Here is a 12,818-nt window from a genome sequence, read left to right on the forward strand (position 1 = left end):
GCAAAATTGGCTCTCTTGATTTAGATTAAAATTTCTTGAGCAGATGCAATTCTTTCACCATATTTCTACATGGTATTAGATTAAGATTCACATTATAACAATAATTTTTAAACTTTTCCTTAGGAGGTTCAAATTTCAACTTTAGTGTAGCAGGATTTGCTCAGAGTTGAGAGAATGGCATTCAATGGACTGATATTAGAGTAGGTCATGGAAGGCAAATCAAATTTCATTTCCTGAAATAATATCATGGAGGAAGTGCTTAATGAAATTGGATTGGTGGAGTAGGTCAAGACATACATTCTAAAACTAGGACCAACTAATTCCCAGGACTTGACCCAATGGAAGAAATATGTAGCCAAGGCGAAGAGAATAATCCTAGAGGGAGTGAGAGACCACATTGTCTCAAATATCCATGGCAAAGAGACACCATTTTCCATGTGGAAGGCACTGAATCAGCTATTAAAAATAACAATGACCATAAAAAATTGGGCCTGAAAGACAAAATTTGAAACATTAAGATGCAGAAGAATGATAATATTTCGCGATATCTCACCATATTTACATAAGTTTGGGACAAGCTTGGAGGGGTTGGTGTGAATGTTGTAGAAGATGACCTAGGGATCATAACTCTTCTAGGCTTCCAAAATTGTGTCATAGCTACCAAGACTCCATGGATGGAAGGGAAATCTTACCGAATTGTGAATGCTTATGGTATGATTAGGTACAAGAAGAAATCAAGAAAAATAATAGAGATGGAGGTTCACCCAAGGGAGAGGAGGAAGAGAAATTTCAATTGATTAGGAAGCGAAAGAATGGAAAAGGGAAGATATCTCAAACCAAACTAGATCCAAGGCAATGGGGCAAGAAAAAATACTTTTCCAAAATAAAATGCTTCAATTGTCATGAGTTCAAACCTTATGCTACAAAGTGTCCACACAAAAAGTCTAGCAAGAATAACTCAGGAAGAGAAGAAAGTGAAACATTGGCTTCACATTTGGAGTTAGACTCCACCTTGATCACATGCATGACCAACACTGTGATAGGGAGTATGTTGTACTTGGACTTAGGTGCCTAGCTCCACATGATAGGGTGTATAGATGTTTTTAATGGCCTAGAGGAGAAAGATCTATAGATGCATATTTAGCTTGGGGATGACGAAAGGTACAATGCTACCAAGATTGGTATAATAACCTTTAAAAGGGATTCAAGATCCCCTCTTCACCTCAAAGATGTCATGTTTGTACCAGGTCCCAAAAAGAATCTCATCTTTGTAGCAACTTTAGAATATCATGGCTATGCCATCACTTTTAGTAAATGGAAATCATTTCTGAGACACGTAGCTACTGGGTAGGTGAAGCAAATTGGGGTTCGTGTGAAGAACCTATACAAACTTGATGTGGAATATTGCACTGCATTAAGTAGTAAGGAAAATAAAGTGCAAAGTTGAGATATTAGTGAACTATGGTACAAAAGACTTGGTCATTTGCACCATGGAGCCCTTAAAACTATGCAACAAATAACCATTGGCCTCCCTAAATGATCACTTCAGCAGAAGGATGTCTGCAAGGGTTGTACCTTGGGGAAGTATGTAAAATCCACATTCCATGATCGATATGGCAAATTAAATGTAGCTTGGAGAGATTCCACATTGATTTTTGTGGGCCCTTCACGACAGCCTCCACTGCCATACATAAATACTATGCTATTTTTATTGATGATTTCTCAAGAAAGTGCTCGATTTTCTTCATGTCAAAGAAGGATGAGACATTCCCAAAATTTGTAGAATTCAAGGCACTAGTTGAGAAAGAGACATGCAAGAAGCTGAAGGCTCTCAAGAGTGATAATGGAGGTGAGTATGTTTCAAATGAGTTCAAGTTCTTTTGTTCTAGTGAAGGAATTCAAAGAGAACTGGCAACTCCCCAAAACCCACAGTAGAATGGGGTAGCTGAGAGAAATAACCAAAGAATTGTGGGAGCTACGAGAGCTATGCTACATGACTAAGGCCTGCCACTACATTTGTGGGAAGAGGCATGTAACACAACAATCTAGTTGTAGAATCGGAGTCCTCATTAGATTCTTGGTATGATTACATTAGATGATGACTTCTTGGGGAGAAATCCATTTATGTCTCATTTAAAAGTTTTTGGAGCTTTTGTTTACTGCCATGTCTCCAAAAATTTGAGGAAGAAAATTAAGTCGGCAATAGAGTTGGGATATTTTGTGGGTTACACTAAAATTCCACACAATTCCCAGGTGTACTTACCTTCCCTTAGAATGACAATTGTGGAAAGCGATGCAAATTTTGATGAGGAGAAATAAATGAGATGCTCCCTTGAGGGGGAGCTTCAAATTTGACCAAAAGAAGATATTTTAACTCTAAATGAGGAGCCTTAAGAATTTGTGGAGCAACCATAAATGGAGGAGAGGAGAGGAGGCAGAGTGGAGATATCCACTCAAGCATAACCATCCAGAGAACGTAGGAAAAGAACCAGGGAAGTTGAAAGGCTGGTGCAGTATGCGAGGGAGAATGTGGGAGCTCCTTCAAATTTGCGTAGGCAAAGGAGGTCACCTGAGAGGTACACTCACTACATGGCTCTAATAACTGAGCTTGTAGAGACTAAGACACTGTCTTTTGAGGAAGCAATTGAGGAACTAGTTTGGGTTGATTCCATGCTGGAAGAATATGAATCCATCATGAAGAACAATGTTTTGGAAGTGGTTCCAAGATTGGCAAATAAATCAGTTGTGGGTTCGAAATGGATCTTCAAAGTTAAGCATGCAGCTGACGAAAGCCGCTAGAGAAGTATAACTCCATATCTATGACCAAAGAATTATCTCAAGTTGAGGGAATTGATTATGTGGAAACCTTTGCTCCTATAGCAAGCTATTCATCAAGTAGATCAATTCTTACATTGGTTGCACAGATGGGGTGGAATATTCTCTAGATGGATGTAAAAACATCATTTCTCAATGGTTATATTGAGGAGGAAGTGTACATAGAGAAACTAGAAGGTTTTGATACATTTGATCAGGAGTCTCATGTGTTCAAAATCAAACGAGCATTATATGGTCTCAAACAGGCACCCAGAGCTTGGTACACTTGAATCAACAATTATCTTATTGGATTGGGCTTCACCAAAAGTGAAGCAGATGCAAACCTTTATCATATTTTGTTAGAAGGTAATTTGCTTATTATTGTTCTATATGTTGATGATTTAATATTGGTAGGTGATGAGTTGTTGATTTGCTCTTGCAAGGAGGACCTTGCAAGGGAATTTTAGATGAAATACATGGGTCTCATGCACTACTTCCTTGGGCTAGATGTATGGAAAGTTGATGGGGAATTATTTATGTCTCAAGGAAAGTATTCCATTGAGATATTGCAGACATTTCCATGGAGAGTTTTAATCCCATGGAGACACCTCTAGCAATCAACTGGAGGAAGAAGAATGTCATTTCAGGTGAAGAGGTTGATGTTACCGTTTACTGGCAGCTCGTGGGTTCATTGATGTATCTTGTGAACACATGATCATATATGTTCTATGTAGTGAACTAGCTAAGCCAATATATGGTTAGATCAGCCAAATTATATTAGAAGGCAACGAAGCATGTTTTATGGTACCTCAGAGGCACTACCCAGTATGGATTATGGTATAAATGGGTAGAGTGAGTGAAGATGCATGGCTTTACAGATTCAAATTGGGAAGGGAGTCCATCCAGTTAAAAGAGTACATCAAGTGGAATTTTCATTGCTGAGTCCACAACAATTTCCTAGAACAATAGGAAGGAGAGGTTTGTGGTGCTCAGCTCAATAAAAGTTGAATACATGGTTTCAAGTCAAGCAACATTTGAGGCAATCTGGATGAAAAAGATACTTGTGGGACTATTTGGTGAAGAGATAGATCCAACTATGATCTATTTTGATAATCAAAATTGAATTAATCTCTCTGATAATCTAGTATTTCACGATCGATCGAAGCATATAGATATTTGGTATCATCATATACGAGATATGTGCAAATGAGGATAATGTTTCTACAATACATTTCTACAAAGTAACTAGAACATCTTGACAAAGGAAATATCAAGAGGTAAATTTGAATTCCATAGGTGCAGGATAGGGGTGGTTCATAATCCCTTTCCTACTAAGAGGGAGTGTTGAGAAGTGTAGCAACAAAGGCTCAAGTTGGTTTAGCCTTGGTCAAATTGAGAAAATTCAAAATTTCCACATCAGCAAACAACTTGGAGTCAGTTAACTAAGGTTACATGGCTCTTGTCATTCAATTAGCTTAGTAAATTTGAGTTAGAGGGCTTGAAGTGCAATTATTCATGTGTGGTTGCTAATTTATAGAAATCTAGTTTATTTATTTCTAATTATACTCAGTTAAACTAGTTATAACCATTAATAGAACTAGTTCGAGGTTAGTTGTGTTGTGGGACAATAGTATAACTAAGAGATCATCGAGTTAACTGATCAATCAACCAAAAATAACTCATGTATGCAAGGAATTCGAATTTCTCAGTTGTGGTGGAGATTCCAAGGCAATGTAACATCAGTTGTAGTCTAGTTTTGACTGTACAGGTGTTGCATGAAATCAATGATAAATACTTGGAATTGCACAATCAATTTGGAGGAAATTCCTAAATAATAGGGCTAATTTCCTCAAGAATTGCACAAGGAAATATGAGCTCAAGTGGAGGTAGAAATTGTCTAATTCTAGGTTAGAGACTTTCATTGAGCAAAGAGAACAATTATTCACTTGCAGGTTGAGCTTAGAGTGAGCAATAAATTGTAATACATTCTCTATTCATTTTCTTAAGGCAAGCAAGATGAAGGGGCTTTTACCAGTTGGTTTCCCCTAGATACATTTGTGTAATTTTGTATGTGATTGATGCATGTTTTTAAATGTTGTTCTAAATTGTGAATTAATTTTCACAGATCAGTAGAGTAGAATTATGTCTCTTGATTTACATTAAAATTTCTTGAGTAATTGTAATTCTATCACCATATTTCTACACTACGAAATCTAGATGGTTGGCTACTCTTAGTGAGTTTGACTTCAAGATCAGGTATATTAAGGGAAAGGAAAACATGGTTGCATATGCTCTCATCAGGAGAATGCAGGTGAATCATATTGCAATATTGAGTTCTTATGGGACATACTTGCATGAGCTAATCTCGCAAGCAGGATAGCATGATGACAAGTATCAAAAGATAAAACACAAATTAAAACAGTAAGGTGAAGATGATATGGATGAGGAGTATCACCTCATGATAGATGGATTGGTTATATTCAAGAATAAGATTTATGTGGCAGATGACAGTGAGCTCAAGAAGCTTATCTTGAGGGATTTTCATGTTAAGTTGTATTTATGTCACCTAGGATATCAGAAGACATTGACAGCAGTTAAGAAATTCTATCATCGTCAGAACTTGAAGAAAGAGGTGGTTTCATTTTTTGCGAGATGTTTAGACTAACAATAGGTAAAAGAAAAGTGTAAGCATCCAGTTGGTTTACTACATTTGATGTCAATTCCAGAGTGGAAATGGGAGGTCATTTCAATGGGATTCATTACAGGTTTGTCGAGGAAATCAAAGCAACATGATTCCATAATGATTGTGTTTGACAGGTTAAGAAAGGTAGCTCATTTCATTGTAGTTAAGTCTATGAATTATGTTAGCGAGGTAGCTTAGATGTTTATCAAGGAGATAGTTATGTTTCATGGTGTTCCTAAGAACATTATATCATATAGTGATGTCAATTGAACTTCTAGTCTTGGAAGGAGTTGTTTGCAGGCTTAGGGACATAGTTAACCTTCAATACAACTTATCATCCACAAAAAAATGGATAGACAGTAAGGGTTAATAGGATTCATGAGGATATGTTGAGGATATATGTCATGCATCAGTAGTGGAGGTGGGCGGAGTATCTTCCACTAGTAGAGTTTGCATATAATAATGCATATCAAGATTCCTTGAGGATGAGTCCATTTGAGGTTCTCTATGGGCAGATTTCTAATACTCCTATTAGTTGGAGTGATCCAGTGAACAGAGTGTTGATTGGACTAGATATGTTGGAAAAAATGGAATAAGAAATGTAGGTTATTAACAAGAATTTAAACGCAGCACAGGACAAGCAAAAGAATTATGTGGATTAGCATAGAGTATTCAAGGAGTTTCAGCTTGGGGATCATGTGTACTTCTGCATCAATCCTAAGAGGAGATCCTTGAGGATTGGATCATGTGCCAAGTTGGCACCTCAGTATTGTGGGCCTTTTGAGATCCTTGAGAGGATTGGACCAATGGCCTACAGAATTGCACTGCCTCTAATAGTGAAACTCCATGAGGTTTTCCACATTTCATTGCTAATAAATATGTCAAGGATGATGATCATGTGATAGACTAGTTTGTATTGTAGGTGGAACGAGAGGGAAAATTCTATCTAGAACCATAATGCATATTGTACCAGAAACAACTCATGCTCCAGAAATGAGCAATCGAGCAAGTGAAAGTAAAATGGAAGCACTTTGAGCCTGATGAAGCTACATGGGAGATGGCTGATCAGATGCAAGATTTGTATCCTTCATTATTTGTTGGTTCAAACAAATGAATTTTTGGTATATCTATATAGGCATATGGTTGTAAGTACGATGATGAGATGGGTTATAAAGCTCCAATAAGAGATATGTATGTTTTGTTTTCATTAGGACGTCATTGTAAATATTGCATCGAGCTATGTTATAAATCTCCATAGGTAGTATTTTTTTTTTAGCAGTTTGTTGGTCTTAGGTGTCATCTAAAACTAAGGACAATGGTTCCTCGAGGGGGAGGGTTCTGTAACAACCCTGGGTTAAAGCTTCATGTAATAAAGGTTAACAAAGGAAAAAAAAGACCAAGGTCATGGGACACATATTCCAAGTTGAATGTTGGGAAAAGAATTATAGTGGGCATCACTTTTGGTTTATTTATGGCTATGGAAATTGGCAAAGGTATTGGAAAAGTAAAATAGGTAATAATTGGCACTTATTTATGAAAATAAAAGAAACTAGGAGAAAATGGAGGTGAAGAGACACAAATTTTCATGCCAATGAAATTAGAGGAAAATGAATGAAAATGAAAAAAGGAGACATGAATGATAATAAGGCTTCAAAGAATCAGTTCATAGCTTTGGCTAGTTTAGCATTTTCTACTGTTGGATTGAGAATAGTGAGAGCGAGAGAGAGCTCCAAGAGGAGAAAACAAGAAAGTAAAAGAAAGAAAAGGAAGGAAAAGGACAAGCAAGGAAAGTGAATGAAAACAAGGAGAATGTTGGATCAAAAACTTTAGCAGGAGGATTTCGCAGGTAACAGGTTACTTATGTGATTTCCTAGCTCACATGTGAATGCATGGTACATGAATTTGTTTCATTTGTTTTCATTGGCATGGGTTTGTTCAAGTTTGGCAGTGGTTTCATCCTTGCCTTACCATTTCCTAGATATCCATGGTGTGATGGGATTAATTCTTAGTTGAGTTTGGGATTGTCGGGAGGTTTTGAACCTGGGTGAGGTAGTCTCAAGAAAATTCCCAAGCGTTGGGGGTGGAGATGGTTTTCTCTAGGAATCCCTTGACAGGTGGGCAGAGACAGGAAAGTTCCTTAAGGTATGGTGAAGAAATTTTGAGGCATCAAAGCTTAGTTTGGTTTTGTGATCTTGGGACCAGTTTAGGTGAGATCATGGTAGGTTGAGGGTGGAGGTGGTTTAACCTATCGATTCCCTTGGTTTTTTATGTATTTATTTATCCTATGAGATCCTGAATTCATGCATTGAATATCACTCGGGGGTGATTAGCTGAAAGAAAGATTTGGTTTAGCCCAATCTATGGTCAGGTGGACCAAAGTCCATGATTTGGTTTGCTTTTTCATATGTTAATAAGAGATATTTTCCTATTGTAATATATGAATTCTTGTACTTGTTATCGTGTTGATTTGATGGTTGTTCTATCATAGTTAATATTTTGGTTATAGGCTGGTTATAAGCATGATTATATAATATGTTCTAGCTATGGCTCTTGTCCATGAATTTATATGTTAATGAATTGTTGATGAATTCATGGGCTAACAAGTGTTATTGTAGCTATTATGAGAGGGAATTAGACCTTCTTGGTGATTCTCATATGAAGTTAATACTCTTAAGATCAAATATGCATTTATGACTTGTAGTTTCTATGTTTTTCATATGTTTACAAAATGCATGTCATGGTTAGGCATGGAAAGGTGAATTTCTTGTTTAAATTATGAATGATTAGCATTACTAGCATCTTATTTATGCTTCTGGATAAGATACAGGAAGTTCTACGCAATGGTTTGGAGACTAGCCTAAAAAGGTGGCTTGGATCCCGAAATCACAGGCATAGAATTTGAGCTTTTGGGCTATAACCGCATGAAGGAAAGCCTCTGAGTGTGGTTATATCCAGATAACCACATGCAAGCAATGTCAAGGGTGTGGTTATGGGTCTAGGTCAGTAAAAAAGGGGTCCAACTCAAATATTGACCACCTGGGGTGGTTTGCAACCTTCTGAGTGGTTAGTGGTCTCTGAGGAGTATCAGTAAAGTTGTTGTTTCGTCGACCCCACTTCCATAACTGGAACTTGGAGGTAGATTCATGTCATAGTAGCACTTTTCTTCACATTTACCTAGAGGGCTTGTAAAAGCGAGTAAATGTGGGAAGGGACTATTACAGTCTAAGTCAATATTCTCCCCTTCAAACTCCTAGTCTGAGCTCAGTGACTATGGTGGAAACCAAAAATGTAAAACGCCTAAATAATAGAGTAAAATGACTTAACTACAGGATGGAGGAAAACCTTTCCATAATAATCCTCGATCCAAAGCAAACCAATATCAACCCTCAATCAATAAAGAACTGGTGCATTAAATTTGTAAAGTATTTTTCTAGCTTCAAGGAATCACATTCAAGTTGGGCATGTCGCGGAGCAAGGTCCCATATCATGTGGCTTTAGCAAAATACATGCATCCAAATGAAAACCAATGTTTCAAGAAAATAAACCATGTAACATTAACTCATATGTCATCATGTAGATCAAAATACATGCCACAATGTTGTTACAAGTCACTAGTAAGTCGACAGTGTAGACACAAAACATATCATATGCCAGACAACCATTAACTTCAATAGCATACCACAAACATATAAATCAAACCTTCCATCATACATACTAATCTCATGACATATGTGTTTAACAATCTATGCCAAATAATTTCCACGGATCTTATATTGCCATGCAATGATCTCACCACATAACATATCCAAGCCACTAGCATCATAACGCAAGAACGAACATACCCCCAACAACATATATTAATCCCCAAACGTAATCACATAACGTCTAGCACAGGTTTGTTGTTTTACGCCTTCCCAAATTTCATTTGTTATGTTATGTTTCAATAACATAACAACTTCAAACCATTTGCACCATGATAAGGCACTTAATATAGGTCTGATAAGCATATGTATAATGCGTATCCAACATGGTTACACTATTTTTCCGAGCCACAGTATAAAGTTCAAATAATACATTCCAAACTTTTAAAAAATGTAACTTTTCCAAATATTTTTTTTTTATATGCACATATGCACCATTAACAAACATTGGTAGCAATGAATGGATTATTTGTAAAAATACATATGTATAGTTGAGTTGTTGCTACATTAGTTTCAATATCATGCCTACATTAACTTAAACAATTTCAATCATGCCAAAATTGTGTAATGATTGACATATATGCATAATCAAAAAAAATATCATGCATGGAAATCTATATAAATAGCTTTTGTGGTACTCCCTCTTTTGGTCATGGATAACAAGAAATGAAAAGTTTCCTAAACAAAATTCTTATGGTAGATTCAAATGCAACCAAGCATGAAAAATATAAAAGTAAGAATTTTGTAACATATTACAAAATTTTAAAGTGAATATCACTGCAATGAATTTAATTTTATAGTTCTTTAGTAACAATTTTTTACATATTTCAATATTTTATTTACATAAATATGTATTCTTTGATTTTTTTAACTTGATATTATATAAATTTAATTTATTATTTCTTTTAGTGAGTAATTAAATTGCGAAAAAATACAATAAAATTACTTTAAAAAATATGACTTCCTTATCTAAATGTATGGGTTTTATTTATAATAAAACATGAGGGAACGTCATATCTAAATTCATGAGTTTTATTATAATAAAACATGAGGGAGCTTCACGAGGAGGTTTTGACTTAAACGAACTATAAATTATATCCCTATATTTCATAGTTCCAAGAAGATCATTTTTATAGTTTGGTGTAGAATATTTGCATATATTTATATAGGGATAAAAATATATGGAATTTTTTTTTATTATAATATAATTTTAATTATAATAATTTTTTATAAATATGAATTATATTTTTATTTTATTTTATTTTATTTAGAAAAAAATTAGAGTGAGATTAAAGTTGTTGGTATTAGGTATATTTATTTAAAAGTTTATAAAATTTAAAATTAATATAATAATATGCATAAATATGAAACTATTAAAATAATATTTAACAAAGAATTAAAATTCATTAGGTAATTAATAACAATTTAAATTTATAAATAAGAAAATAACAACTATTCTACTTAACTACTCAAATATAATCCTAACCAACCATTATAATTCTTTATTATAAACCATAAATTAATTTAATATTGATTGACTAAATAAATAAGAATGATACACCATTTAAATTGTTTTATTAAATTTTAGATATTATTCAAACATACTAGCTCGTGTTTTGAACATTACAGCAAATAATGCACACTAAGTAATCGCTTTGTAGGAGTCGGTGAGGCTACCGGTAACATTTAATTAACTGTAATGCTCGAGTCATTATGTCGTACCATTGATTCTTTCTTAGGTCATAATGCCTTATTTAAATAATAATAAGGCATTACAAAAATTATTGTAATGCCTACTTGATTATGTCATAGTTTATTTTAATATAACAATTTTTCTTTCCTTAATATTTATTTGCATAATATGTAATCTCTCGTAATATGCGTTAAATCTCACGTCAAGAGAATTTTAAATGTGAAGTTGCCCGCCAATGATGTCACAGAATTTTGATTTTTCTTCTAAAATATGTGAAAACGTTATTTCCTCGTCAAGACAAAAGTTTTTTGCTTTTTTTTTGCAGTAGTCTAATGATTCTGATTTTTTTGCTCTGAAAGTTATACAAATTCAGGTGATATTTTGAAAAATTTGAAAGGGATTTTTGTAAATCCAAGTAAAAGCTGTCAAAATTCATAATTTTAGGTGTCTTCGAGGTTTTTGATGATGTTGAATCTATTTCCATTATCAAAAACAAGATTCAAACACTGCCTTCTCAAAAAAAAAATTGAATTTTTTTACCCGGATTCCGAACAGTTTTGGCTGTCCAGGGAATTCCTCGGCCTCAGTAAATGACTCTTTTTCCCTATAAATACGTATCTTTTTTTTTTCCTATAGATACTGTCCATTTCGGACAGAAATTCGAAGTGAAAATCTTCTAAATAATTTTTTGGAATATTGAGATTATATAAATTTAAAAATTTGATTTTTTCTATGGCTTGAAACTCTTTTATAACTGAGTTGTAAAACCAGCGATTATGAGAGTCATTACTAGCTGTTAACCATCAGTGATAATAACTTAAATTTTAATAACTAAATTTATAATTCTAACATTTTTTTATTAGAACAAAATTAATTAAAAATATAATCCTATTATTTTAAAATTTAAAACATTTAGAATTTAGCTGCTTCTTTTTTTTCTTTTGTTTTTTCTAAAGGAAAAAATTGTAACTTTCATTAGAGGTGAAAATTACATGGATAACACTAAAAAAACCACAACCACATATAATTGTACCAAAGTAAATTGTTTGAGTTTGGACTGATTGTCCTCAAATATACATCTAACTTATATTTAAAATAAATACATAAAGTAGCCAAAAACATAGTCAATGTCCTCAAAATATAACCAATATAGGTTGTGTTGAGCATTTAGCATAGATATATAGCCAAAAAGAGAACAAAAAATATAGATAAAGAGTGATTAGTTCCCTAAAAGTATGCCCTTTATAAAGGGTCGGTGGTAGAATCCGCGCTCTTGTTCACTAGTGCATTTTGTGATGTGTCATGTGCACAGGTCCTGCATAGCACTCTCATATAAAGTGTTGGCAATCTCATTTATTTCTCTGTAAATGTGGCAACAAGAGATTTCATCAAAAGATTGCTTTAACAGATTTATCTCCTCCATAATGGGATTAAGTGTGTGCATGTGGCATCGAGTAGTTTCGTTGAACCAAATTAGGATTTATTTTGAATCTCCAAAGCTATGAATATGTAAAACTTCATTTTCAATGGCAAACAACATAAGCAACTTTAGACAAATAAACTTAGAAAAATTATTAGTGCCTTGTCCCAGTCCACTTTTCAACATAAAGGAATGGTTTTGAGATAGATGCAGAACAACCCTGCCTCCACAATCTCCTCTGGAAAGAGAGGCAACATCAAAATATGCCCATGGAAGAGAAAAATCAATGGATTCCTGTGAGATGATTCATGAGCGAGGTGGAGAGTCAAAATCAAAAATCAAGGAAAAAATAGCCAAAATCTGAGCAACAACCTTATCTCGAATGGATGTCTTCTCTTGAAAGTCCTCAACATTCTGTGTGAGCCCAATTCTCCATGAAATTAGTTAGAGAAGACATTTGAGATTCTTTGGGTTTACAAAGTTCCACCAATTCTCCTACTTAAAAAA

Source organism: Pinus tabuliformis, chromosome 9 (genome assembly GCF_031772625.1).
Source record: "Pinus tabuliformis cultivar Carrire ecotype Pingquan chromosome 9, CPIR1, whole genome shotgun sequence".
Classification (NCBI taxonomy): Eukaryota; Viridiplantae; Streptophyta; class Pinopsida; order Pinales; family Pinaceae; genus Pinus; species Pinus tabuliformis.